The sequence below is a fragment of the Phodopus roborovskii genome, unplaced genomic scaffold, assembly GCF_943737965.1.
Source record: "Phodopus roborovskii unplaced genomic scaffold, PHOROB, whole genome shotgun sequence".
Classification (NCBI taxonomy): Eukaryota; Metazoa; Chordata; class Mammalia; order Rodentia; family Cricetidae; genus Phodopus; species Phodopus roborovskii.
In genome coordinates, this window is record NW_026126597.1 from 1,090,673 (window position 1) to 1,103,002 (window position 12,330).

The 12,330-nt window shown below is 45.4% G+C and overlaps 1 non-coding gene across 1 annotated transcript; it reads left to right on the forward strand.

Annotated features, from left to right (window-relative positions):
• Positions 1-3,776: 3,776 nt before the first annotated feature.
• On the forward strand, positions 3,777-3,880 carry LOC127236864 (U6 spliceosomal RNA). The gene has a single exon (XR_007835804.1). It is a non-coding gene; the product is annotated as a U6 spliceosomal RNA (small nuclear RNA).
• The last annotated feature ends 8,450 nt before the right edge of the window (positions 3,881-12,330 follow it).

Genomic DNA, 12,330 nt, shown 5'->3' on the forward strand with positions numbered 1-12,330 from the left:
TTGACATTGGTCTTTTCTAAGCCCACTCATTGAAACACATTCCTTCCCTTCCTAGTTCTTTTCTCAATAGTTTTATTGATAAATACCATATATATAATCCACCCTCCAAGTCCTGTCCTCCCAGAACCAGGCAACCACTGATTTATTTTCTGTCTCTTCAGATATGCCTGTCCAAAACATCTCAGACACACACCATTTTTTGTGTGACTGGTTAAATACATCCCTTCCCATGGTTATACGGTGTTCCATCATATAAGCTTACCACAGTTTATTTATTCAGTAAAAAAATGATGTAAAATCCTGCTTTCAGCCAAGGTGGAATTAAAGAGATCGTATTTACCTTTCTTCCTGGAAGGAACAAACAAACATTAACTAACATGTAAAAATGTAAGAAACAACAGTATTAGGCACCCAGGGTGAGTGTTCTTCGAGAGAGCAGAGACAGCCTCGTGGTCACCCAGCCCCACTGCTTGTCAGTGGTCTCAGGGTTGTGAACAGAGAAGGGGAACCACGGACAGCAGTATAAGGACAGATTTGGACATCCAGGAGGCCAACTTGGACGCAAACTCAGGAACACTACCACAGTGATATCATTGTAGAGACAAGAAAGCCATAGACAAAGAAAGACAAGCACCCACATCAGGTTGTAACTCTAGCTCCAGCAGATGGTCCTAACCTCAGGTACATGCACATATAGACACATACACATATACACACAAATACATAACAATAATATTTATCAATAAACTTAGAAGTAGAGCCGGGCATTGGTGGTGAATGCCTTTAAGCCTAGCGCTTAGGAGGCAGAGGCAGGTGGATCTCTGCGAGTTCCAGTCCAATCTGGTCTACAGAGCTAGCTCCAAGACAGGTTCCAAAGCAATACAGAAAAACCCTGTCTCAAAAAACAAAACAAACAAACAAAAAACAATTTGTTGCTGGTTTGTGGTACATGCTTTTAATCCCAGTACTGGGGAGGCAGAGGCAGAAAGATCTGTGACTCTCCAGAGTTCCAGGACAGTTAGGGCTGTTACACAGAGAAACCCTGTCTCGGAAAACAAAACAAGCAAAGATTTATTTTAATTACTTTTAACTCTGTGTGTGTGTGTGTGTGTGTGTGTGTGTGTGTGTGTGTGTGTGTGTGTAAGAGTCCACAGAGGCCAACAGCATTGAATCTTCCTGCAGCAGAAGTCACAGGTGATTTTGAGCCACTTGATGTAGGTGCTGGCAACTGAACTTGCATCCTCAGGAAGAACACTGAAATGTCTCTCCAGCTTCTCCATTTTTTAAAATTAAATTTATAATTTTATGTGTTAATGTCCAAGATGTGTGTGTGTGTGTGTGTGTGTGTGCTTGCACATGTGACACATGTACAGAGGTCAGAGAGCAACTGTGCGGCATGCGCTCTCTCCTGACTTCCCATGGCTTGCCTTCCCATGGCTTCCAGGTATTGAGTGCCTTTACCCACTGAGTCATCTCACTGGCGCTGACATTCTTTTCAAGATCACATATCATAAAGCAATTCTCAAAGCCTGGTGTGGATTATACTACTGTAATTTCAGCACTTGGGAGCTGGAGGCAAGAGGATTTCCATGAGTGCATGGCTCAGATGACATAGTGAAACCATGACTCAAATATAAAACAAAGCAAAGCCAACCCCTTCAAAATAAACAAAACAAAAAACTAATTTTCAATACATTTAAAAGTTTCAGGTCACACAAAACATGTTTTCTGACCACACTGAATTGGGGGACAGTATAAAAAGATCTCTGGAAAGCCACCAAATATTTTTAAGCCAAATAATATAACCACAAAAAAGAAGAGATAAAAATAAGAGCTCCTAGGGTAGATGCAGCTAAAATAGCACAGGTTAGATGGTATCTTAGTTAGGGTTTCTTTCTTCTTTCTTTCTTTTTAGATTTATTTATTATGTATATAGTGTTTTGCCTGCAATCCAAAAGAGGGCACCAGATCTCATTACAGATGGTTGTGCGCCACCTTGTGGTTGCTGGGAATTGAACTCAGGGCCAATGCTCTTAACCTCTGAGCCATCTTTCCAGCCGGTTCATTAGGGTTTCTATTGCTGTGAGGAGACACCATGACCACAGCAACTTATGAAAGAACATATTTCACTGGGGAAGCTCATTTACAATTTAAAGGTTCAGTCCATTATCATCATGGCGGGAACACAGCAGCATGCAGGCAGACATGGTGCTAGCTACATCTTGATCAGAAGGCAGTAGGAAGTGGACTTCCAGACACTGGGTGGTATCCTGAGCATAGGAAACCTCAAAGCCTACCCGTACAGTGTCATACTTCCTCCAACAATGCCACACCTCCTAGTAGTGCTTATGGGTACATTCAAACTGTCACATTCCACTCCTTGGCCCCTATAAGCTTTTAATAACAACATAATGTGAAATGCACTTCATTTTGAAGTCCAACTTCAAAATTCCCCTTAGTCTTTTACAGTCTCAACAATGTTTAAAAGTCCAAAGTTCAGTCTCTTCTGAGATTCATGCAATCTCTTACTGTAATCCCCTATAGAAGTCAAATTAAAAAAAAAAAACAGGTCACATACTTCCAACATATAATGCACAGAACATACACTACCATTCCAAAACAGGGAAGGGAGCACAGTGAGGAACTGCTGGACTGAGACCAGACCAACTCAAAGCTGCATCTCCACGTCTGATGTCAAATGCTTTCCACAGCTCCAACTCCATTCAGCTTTGTTGATTGCAACACACTTCTTTCCCTTGGGCTGGTTCCTTGCCAGGTGTCCCAGGGCATCTCTAACATCTTGGGGCTTCCAAGGCAATCTAGATTTCAACTCCACAGCTCTCTAGACCTCTACTCAGGAACACCCCTAACATATGCCTGGCTTCAGCAGATTTCCTTAGTCTTGGGTGCAATTCCATTGTCCCTTTCTTCTATTCTTATCTCCAGAACCACATGGCCAAAGCTGACAAGTTCTGCTGCTTGCTGGGGCTGGAACACATCTCCCTCAATTACATCTTCAATCACATCTTTACCAGCTTTCTTTCCTTCATTGCCTAGGCTTGGCTGTCCAGAAACTGGATCCCTAGACCAGGCTGGCCTTAAACCACCAGCCTCTGCCTTCTGAGTGCTGGAATTAAAGGTGTGCATCACCACACCCAGCTCTAAACTTTTTCTTAGCTTTTTCACAAGCTGGAAACTTAGGTGGGAGGGGTCTTGCCCCAAGGTCACCACTCCCTTTATTCCATTTCATTGTCCATTTATCTGGTTGAGCACAGGATTTAGCTCTTCTCAAAACTTACGTTTTGTAATTTACTCTGCTCAACTTGCTCCTTTTCTTTTTTCTTTCTAAGATTTATTTATCATGTATATAGTGTTCTGTCTGCAGGCCAGAAGAAGGCACCAGATTTCATTATGGATGAACCTCAAAGCCCACCCCAACAGTGACACACTTCTTCCAACAAGGCCACATCCACTCCAACATAGCCACACTTCCTAATAGTGCCACTCCCTATGAATTTACAAGGCCCCATTACATTCAAACTACCACAGATGAGAAGAACAAATCCCCTGAATGATGTGTCAAAGAAACTTGCCCTGGAAGAGGTAAATAGCCCAGGTAGTCCCATAGCTGTGAAAGCCATTAGGAAATTCTTTTTTACTTTTTTCATTATCAGTTCTGAGGATTGAACATAAAGCCTCATGCATTCAAAGCAAGTGTTCCATTACTGAGCTACAACCCCCAGAATTAGAGAATTCTATCAAGCCTTAAGGTGTGCTTACTTCAAGTGGTAAATACATTAAAACTGGGATACTCCAGAGAAGACCAGAATGGCTTCTGTGCAAGATGAAATGAAAATTTATAAAGCATCTTCATTTTCCTCAGAAAGAAAAATAGCACACATTTTCTCTTGTATGTAAACGTGTGTGTGTGTGTGTGTGTGTGTGTGTGTTGTGTTGTGTTGAAAGCAAAAGCTGGATTGTTGGGTGTAAATAGTAGATTTCATTATGATATTTTCATACAAATAAATCATTACAGTTTGATCATATTCATTCTCCTTTAACCCTTCCTGCCTCTAACAATCCACTACTTTGTGAGTTTTTTTTAATGCCTATTTTTGTGTGAGTGTTTTGCCCGCATGTACGTCTGTACACTATGTGCATGGGGTGTCTGTGGAGGCCTGGAGAAGATACTGTAGTCCTTGGAACAGGAGTTATAGCTGGTTGTGAACTGACATGTGGTTGCTGGAAATTTTACCTCTAAAATTAAGCTCCATTATTTTCTATACAAACCAAAAAAAAAATGTCATAACTTCAAAAATTTAGAAAGGGATAATACCAAGACTACAATTAAGTGATGCAAAAGGTTATTTTTAAACTACATTTTATAGAGTAGAAAGCACTATTTTCCTGTATATACATATATATGTGTATATATATATATATATATATACACATATATATACACACACACGCATTTTTTTTGCGAGAGAGATATCTCATTAGGTAGATTACACGAACCTTGAATTCAGAATCTTACCTCAACCTCCAGAGTGCCAAGGTCACAGGTGTGTCACTGAGGCAGGCTTTTAAAATTCTTTTTTCATCTTTCACATTTATTTTTGTTATTTTTATTATTACTAGTAGTATTTGTGTGTGTTATGTATGATGTGGGGGGTATGAGAATGTCTTAGAGTGTGTATACACAGGTTACAGGACAACTTTTGGGAATCCATGGGATCTAGGGACCAAACTCAGGCTATCAGCTTAGTTCAGCAATGGCTGGTCTTGTCAAGGTCAAAGAGCAACTTTCAAAAATGGGTTCTTTTCTCCTTGTTGATCCCAGGGACAGGATTCAAGTCCTCAAGCACAGTGGCAGACATCCTTCTGGCCCGAGCCATCGTGTCAACCCTCTGACCAGCTTGCTGATGGCATCGTCACCTTCTCATGGTCTCAGAGGTATTAGAGTCTTCGTGGATGGGTTACATCTTGACTCCTGTACTCCCGTGTGGCCATTCTCCACCACACCCACGTTTAGTAGAACGAGTTTTACACAGAGGACAGCTATGGCCCACTGCTCTTATCAAAGGCAGATGTGTATGGCTCAATGCATTCTCAGGCTGGAGGTTTTCTGCTCTGGGATGAATGTACCTGCTCTCAGCACGTGGCAGTTGCCATCCTCCCAGCCTGCAGCAGCAGCAGATGCAACAGAGCGAGCAGCACCTTCTAGATCTAGAGTCGCAGCTCGTATACAGCCCGATTTTCTCTTTTACTTTTACTTGTTATTGTTTTTTCAAGACAGGCTTCCTATTTATTTACTAATTTATTTATTGGTTGGTTGATTTGTTCTTTGAGACAAGATTTCTCTTTGTAATAGCTTTGGCTTTGTAGACCAGACTGGCCTGGATCCCACAGAGATCTGCCTGCCTCTGCCTCCTGAGTGCTGGGATTAGGGCATGGGCCACCACATCAGGCTTAATTTTACTTTTAAAATAGCCGTTATATCAGGGGCAACAGTCTCTTGTGGCTTTGATTTGCATTTTCCTAGAAACTAGCAATCGTGAACATTTTTTTTCCCTGTGCTTTTTGGCTACCCTACTGCGCTGATTTCCCCAGTTCTAGAATTACATTGAAAGATTTTAGTTTGCAGAGCAAGGAGCAAGGATGTAGGAAAGGGGCAGAAGAATAATTCTTGCAAGTGGAATATAGAAAATCATAAAGAATGGACATTGACATGGGAGGAAAAAATCAGGAATTATGAGAACAAGAAAGGTTACTATGGTGATGGGGCTAATGGTTAAATGCTAGGCTGATCTTGTTAAATAGGGCTAGTTACTGAATCATCAAACCTTTGTGGAATAACTGAAGCTCTAAATGTACAGCCAAGAGAAAGCCAGAGTATGAAAAAAGTTTCTCACAGGTCTTGGCCCACAACAAGGAAATAGGCCCCCAACCCTGTAACAAATGATTCCAGATGAACAGCCCTGTCTGGGTCACTCCTGGCCAACAAACAGTCTGGGGACTTTCCAACCATTCTATGGTTTATCCCTTGAATAAGAACAGGTCACACCTGGGTGATCTCTCAAACATGAGATCATACTTTGTAATCAATCACCTTGTGCCCCATGCGTGTATGCTGATTTGCGGTGTTGCTCTATAAAAAGAGCCTGGACCCTTTGAGGGGTGTGCAGCTTTCCCCGAGACCACCGACACCCGGGTGCACTCGTTCAATAAACACCTCTTGCTTGTTGCATCTCCTGGTTTTGGTGTTTGTGTCGCGGGGCTCTCCCGGGAATTAGGGTCCAACAACATATGTGAGGCACAACCCCATGCTACCAAAACCTGCATGAGTGGCTGGGTAAAATGAGAATCCCCCAGAGACAAGTTGAACCTGGGATAAGCAGTTTCTGGCTCTCATCAGCAGCCTGGGGTTCAGTTTCTTCTTGTTCTTGGTTGAGGACCCTAGAAAACAAAGCTTGGAATCTGAGAGTTATTGGTGCAGCAGCCAGGGCTGGACCCCAGGTTGCTTATCTGGGAGCCTAGGCTCACACCTCTTCTTGCCATTGCCCTGCCCTTCTGCTTATTAAAACTATGAGATCAGCCTGAAGTCTAAGGGGTGTGGCCCTCTAAAGGGAGGGAGTGTGATAGCATCTTGTCTTATTTGTAAGTACAGTCCCTTCTGGTAGGTGAGGGATTTGCCTGAAGCTATGCAGGATGGACTCCAGTTCTGCTGTGATTGGCGGCCTCTATTTCCCTGAACCAAGGCCTCATCTCCCAGCCTCAGGCTGCTAGCAAACACCCTCTACTCAAACTGAGTGTTTTGTTGTTCCTCTGCAACAGGTCCCACACCCTTCTCCCATCCTCATTCTCCATCACTCATTCTCAGTGTAAGCCAGACTCTGCCTTCAGACTTAGCTTCAATTCCCTCTCCTTATGAAGTTCCTGTTGAAACCCTCCCTTCACCATCCAGTTCTCTCCACCTACTGTTTGGTCCATTGTTTTTTTTTTTTTTTCTTGTGGTCAAACTGACTATTGCTTTCCTTAGCTCTAATTCTGGCCTGGATAGGAAGCTGAGAGTTTGGGGTGGGGCACAGAGCAGAGGCTGTAAGAGCTGAGGGAGCTCACTCACAGCCTTTCTCGGATGCTTCGATTCATTTCAAGGCAGCCATAGGGTAGAGGAGTTGGCTGTGTCAACTTTTAGAAGTTTCCCTAGGCTTGTGTTGTGAGTGGGAAATGCCAAGCGACTGCTGGGGTCTGAGGAGATTGCTGAGTGGGTGCAGCACTTGCTAGGCAAGGATGAGAACCTGAGTTCAGAGCCCCAGAACCCATATCAAGCAGGCATCTGTAATACCTGTGTTCCTGTGGAGAAATGGCAGATGAAGACAAGAGATTCACTGGAAGGTGTCCAGCCAGGTTTTAGAGGTTGTCCTCCGACTTCCACAAGCATGCCTACATGGCAGTTGTGACACATGCCTTTCATCAGATCTTTGTGAATTCAAGGCCATTCTGGACTACATAGTAAAAAGAGACACTGCAAAAAGAAAGAAGTCTGCCCTGCTGGGGAGTGATGCAGGTCTGGAGATTGTAGACCTAAAACAAGGACTTTTCTTCAGAACAAACAAGAAAATGACTTATGCTGAGGCAGATAAGAATTCAAATGATTTTTTGTTCTATTTTGCTTTTTTTGGTGTTTGGAGTCAGGATCACACGACATAGTCCAGGTTACCCTCAAACTTCAGCTCCTCTTGCCTCAACCACGGGGATGCTTCAGTTATTTTGAATGCTGTGCTCCACTGGGGAGGGAGGATTGTCCACAGACACAGAACAAAGAGAAGTCATAAATTAGTCCATGCAGCAAGGCTGTAGGCCGGAGGAGGCCAGCAGGCTGCTGGTGGGTGGAAAAACCTCTCCACAAATTCAGATGTAATCTAGTATTCTTAGCTTTTAGGGTGGGTGAGGGCCAGAGGCTTGTTCCATTAACGATGCATTCTTAGCAGTTTTCCTACTAGTCACAAGAATGTCAGGCCAGATGCAGAAGTTAAGTAGCTGTTAAAGGGCCCAAGGAAGAATGGGAATTTAGGGTAACTTTGTTCCTTTGTTCTCTTGTTCTTTTTCTTTTCTCTCTCTCTTTTGAGATGGGTTTCTCTGTGTAGCCCTAGCTGTCCTGGAACTCACTCTGTAGACCAGGATGTCCTTAAACTCAAGAGATCAGTCTGCCTCTGCCTCTGCCTCTGCCTCTGGAGTGCCGGGTTTAAAGACATGTGCCACCTTGCTCCACTGGTAACTTTCTCCTTTTTTGTGTGTTTGACTTTTGTTTGTTTGTTTGTTTTTTGGACACAGGGTTTCTCCATGTAGTCCTGGCTGTCCTGGAACTTGCTCTCTAGAACAGGCTGGCCTCAAACTCACCTGGCTCTTACTACTAATATTGCAAATGACTGCTGTTTGGTAGTTAGGGCCTACATGAAGGATGGGATCCGGGCTTTGTTCTGGGTCTGAGTCTGTTAGGTGCAGTCAGGGGTCTGTGTGTCTGGGGGAATGGAATGTATGAGTGTTTGCACATGTATGTACTGCTGTGCTCACCTGCAAGGGCACATGTGAGACCAGAGGCTGGAGTCAGGTGTCTTCTTCAATGCCTTCTTCTCCTTACTTTTTGAGGCGGTCTCTCACTGAAATGAAGTTGTCATTTAAACTAGAATGGCTGGCCAGCAAAGATCAAGGACCTGCTATCTCTGCTCCCAGTGCTGGGTTAGAGATTGAGCTGCCTGGCTTTTTATGTGGGGTCCTCATGTTTGCACAGCGAGCACTTTACACACTGAGCCCTCTCCCAGCCTTCCATTTCATGTTTGAAGACTCTTCCCTCTCCATTTCCACCCCAGGTACTTTCCTTTTTCTCTTAAACATGAGTTCCAGACTGGTCTTGGCCTGTGAGAAGATGGGTGGACCTAGAGATTGACAGATTTGGGTACTGCTCTTCGGCCAGATGATAGCCTCCAAAATTCCTATGTAGAAGCCATTATTCTTTGTTCTCATTCATTCCTCTCCCCCACTCATACCTCGTGACCCTTCCCTCCCCTTCCCTTTCTTCCCCCAGGTAGTTCTCACTTCTGCTTTTCTATTACATCAGTTCCGTTATCTTCTCTATTTCCCACCCTCCCTTAAGAGCTCTTCAACTCTCCCTTTTCTAGCTCATTGACCTACAAACACACATCTAAATACATATATACACACGTTTGGATGTAAGTTCCACGGGAACATGCAGTATGTCCTCCTCTGAGGGAAACAGTCGCCATCTTCACCAGATCAGTTGTGCCTGCTTTTGGGAGACCACGCCTGCCTGTTAGGGGGAGGGGTGGTTACTGGACTCCCACCTGGGAGTCTAGTCACTCCCAACTGCTCCTTGAAGCCTTCTCTATGCAGTTCCGCCCTAACTGCACATACCTGAAGGGTAGATGCTAGAGAGTACAGGTGAGCTTAGATAAATGGTGTGTGTGTGTGGGAACCGGGGGGAGTAACTCTAGGGGAATATGGGCAAGCCATCACTCATGCTGCATGAAGGCTATTTGGGGGTTCCAAATGCTCCTCCCAGCATACTCTTACCCACAGGCAAAAGAGTAAATTCACTTTTTCCTTTCTTTTTCTGGCTTTTCATGACAGGGTCTCTCTGTGGCTGTCCTGGAACTTGAGATTCACCTGCCTCTGCCTCCTGAGTGCTGTGATTAAAGGTGTGTGTGCCCAATTTCCCTTTTTAAATTTTATTTCCATTTTATGTGCATTGATGTTTTGCCTGAGTGTATGTCTGTTGAAGGTGTCAGATCCCCCAGAACTAGAGTTGCAGACAGTTGTGAGCTGCCATGTGGGTGCTGGGAATTGAATCTGAGTCCTCTGGAAGAGCAGCCTGTGCTCTTAACCACTGAGCCATCTCCCAGCTCCCAATCTGCTTTTTCTTATTCCCTTTTCTCCTTTACTGGCTCTCACAGATGTGGCCACTAGTCTCTTTAGTGTTTTATTATGGAGCCAGAGCCTAAGACTGGCATGACTATGGCTTTGGACTCCTTCCCAATTCTGGACATTGTCAGTCTTAGTCCACAGGGCTGGGAACTGGATCCTTCCTGTGTTAGCTCAGGCTCTTATATGGCAGCTCCTAGGACAGACTTTTCTTGCCTTGCTGATTGGAACAAAGGGCTCATGTGTCCCAAGGCTGTGACTGACCTAGCCTACATCAGTTCCCAAGCTAGTTCCAGTGAAGAACATGGGTGTCCATGCTGCAGGGCCTCCGTCAGCATGTGTGGGTGAGTCCCTACCCCCACAACATAGAGGGGCAAGAACCCAGGCTTGGGTGTTGGTCTTTTGTTAACAATTGGTGACCAAAGCCGAGGAAATAACATGCCAGGCAGACAGAGCTTAAATGAGTTTATTTAGAAAGGGGAGTGAGGGGGAAGGGAAGAGACATAGAGGCACCAGGAACAGGGGGAGGGGAGAGAGAGAGAGAGAGAGGGAGAGAGAGAGAGAGAGAGAGAGAGAGAGAGAGAGAGAGAGAGAGAGGAAGAGGAGAGCTGGAAGGCAAAAGAGACCAAGAGAAAGCAAAAAGAGCAAGAGAGAACGTAAGTGGGCGGGATCTGACTTTTAAAGGGGTCCTTTGCACCTGCTTGCAGACTAGTACTCATGGAACCCTGGGCTGACCAGAGCACTGCCTGAGTGTATTCTGCCAGGTGGCAGGGGCAGGCCAGAGTAATGCCTGAATCCTTACATTGGGGGTGGGTTTACTGAACCACCACAGGGGCAGAAGTCCTGTGACTGGCCCTGATTGTACTCCTGCCCATATTTTCTACTTACCTACTTCCCGTGCTTACTACTTTAAAATCTACATGCCTATCAATCCCAGGTGCCCTGGGGCTGATTTCTGGAACCTCACCCCAGAGTACCTGCTAAGGCTGTTCTCTTACCTTTTAACCAAACTCAAAGGGAGGACACAGGGGACAGTGGTTCAGATTTCCACCACATGCACCCACCTAGGGAAGGGGTGCTTGGCAGGAGGGAGAGACATCACCCCAGCTTTGCATCCAGAAGCGTGGATCCACCCCAGCCATGAAGTGGTGGATAAAAGGCACATGTTTCTCATTCAGGTCTGCTAAAAAGGTACTTGATGAGTATACCAAAAAACCATTGACTTGTATTTTGAAAGGGTAAATTGTATAGCATGTCTTTAGATCTCAATAAACATGACAGGGCTGTGTTAATAACAGTCATAATGTCTAATAGCTAAGCACGCTGGGCAGCCTCCTGAGTTCTGGGCCTGACTCACAGATTGCAGGCAGCCCCATGTCTGTAATCACAGGAAGCCTGGTGCTAAAGGCTACTTGCCCTGAGTGAACTGCTATGAAAGGCAACATCATCCTTGAGCCCTTATCTGACGTTGTGCTAATGGTATTATTTCATCTTCCCAGCAGCCTAGGAAGCTGTCATTATTCCATTTGACAGATGAGGCAACCATGGAGGTGAGACTCCACAGATCTGTCCCTTCAGTCGTTATCTGGAAGCTTCGTGAGGCCCCTGCCCTGACACCTGTGCAGCTGGAGACTAGGAAATGAGCAGGGCACCTCCTGTCTTGTCAAGTCACATGGCCTGGCTGTGTGGCAGTTCGAATGGCCAGCTGCAAGAGGCTCTCATGGTACAGGAAGTCAGACCTCTGGCCTTTGTGCGGCCTAGAGCCTGGGCCCTGTGTAGGCCCAAGAGCTACAAGGATGCCTCAGATGCTCTGTCCAGGCTTCTCACCTCCCCAGGGACTACAGGAGGAGTGAAAGGTTTCCCGGGTTCTCAGGGCCTAAGTGTCTGGGATCCCAGCACACTCTCAAATCTTTGCAGCAAAGAAAGCAGCAGCAGTTTGACTCACTCCTCAGAGCCCCTGCTCCCAAAAGGTCATAGTTTCCTGAGTCTTTGAGGTTGTAGGACTGGGTCAAAGTGACTATGCCACAGGTCTTGGGAGGCTCTGCTGACCTGCTCACTCCCCAGGCATCTGCCTGCCTGCTGAGGCTCTCACTATCTCCTTGGACATTGTGGGTCTTGGAGAGGCTGGGCAGCCCAAAGATGAGTTAGCATCCACTCCTATCACTGCTTTGGATGTCAAATGTTCCCCCAACCCTACCTCTTTCCGTGATAGGGGCCAAATTCAGAGCCTTATACAGCTAGCAAGTAGTCTATCCATGCCCGCCTGCTGCTCCGAGCCATCTATATACAAGCCTGCTAACTAACTATACTTGGCAGCTGGCCCAGGCACCTATGGAATTCTCAGAGCCCTGCACCAACCCAAGCCCACATCTCTCTGCCTTGCATTAG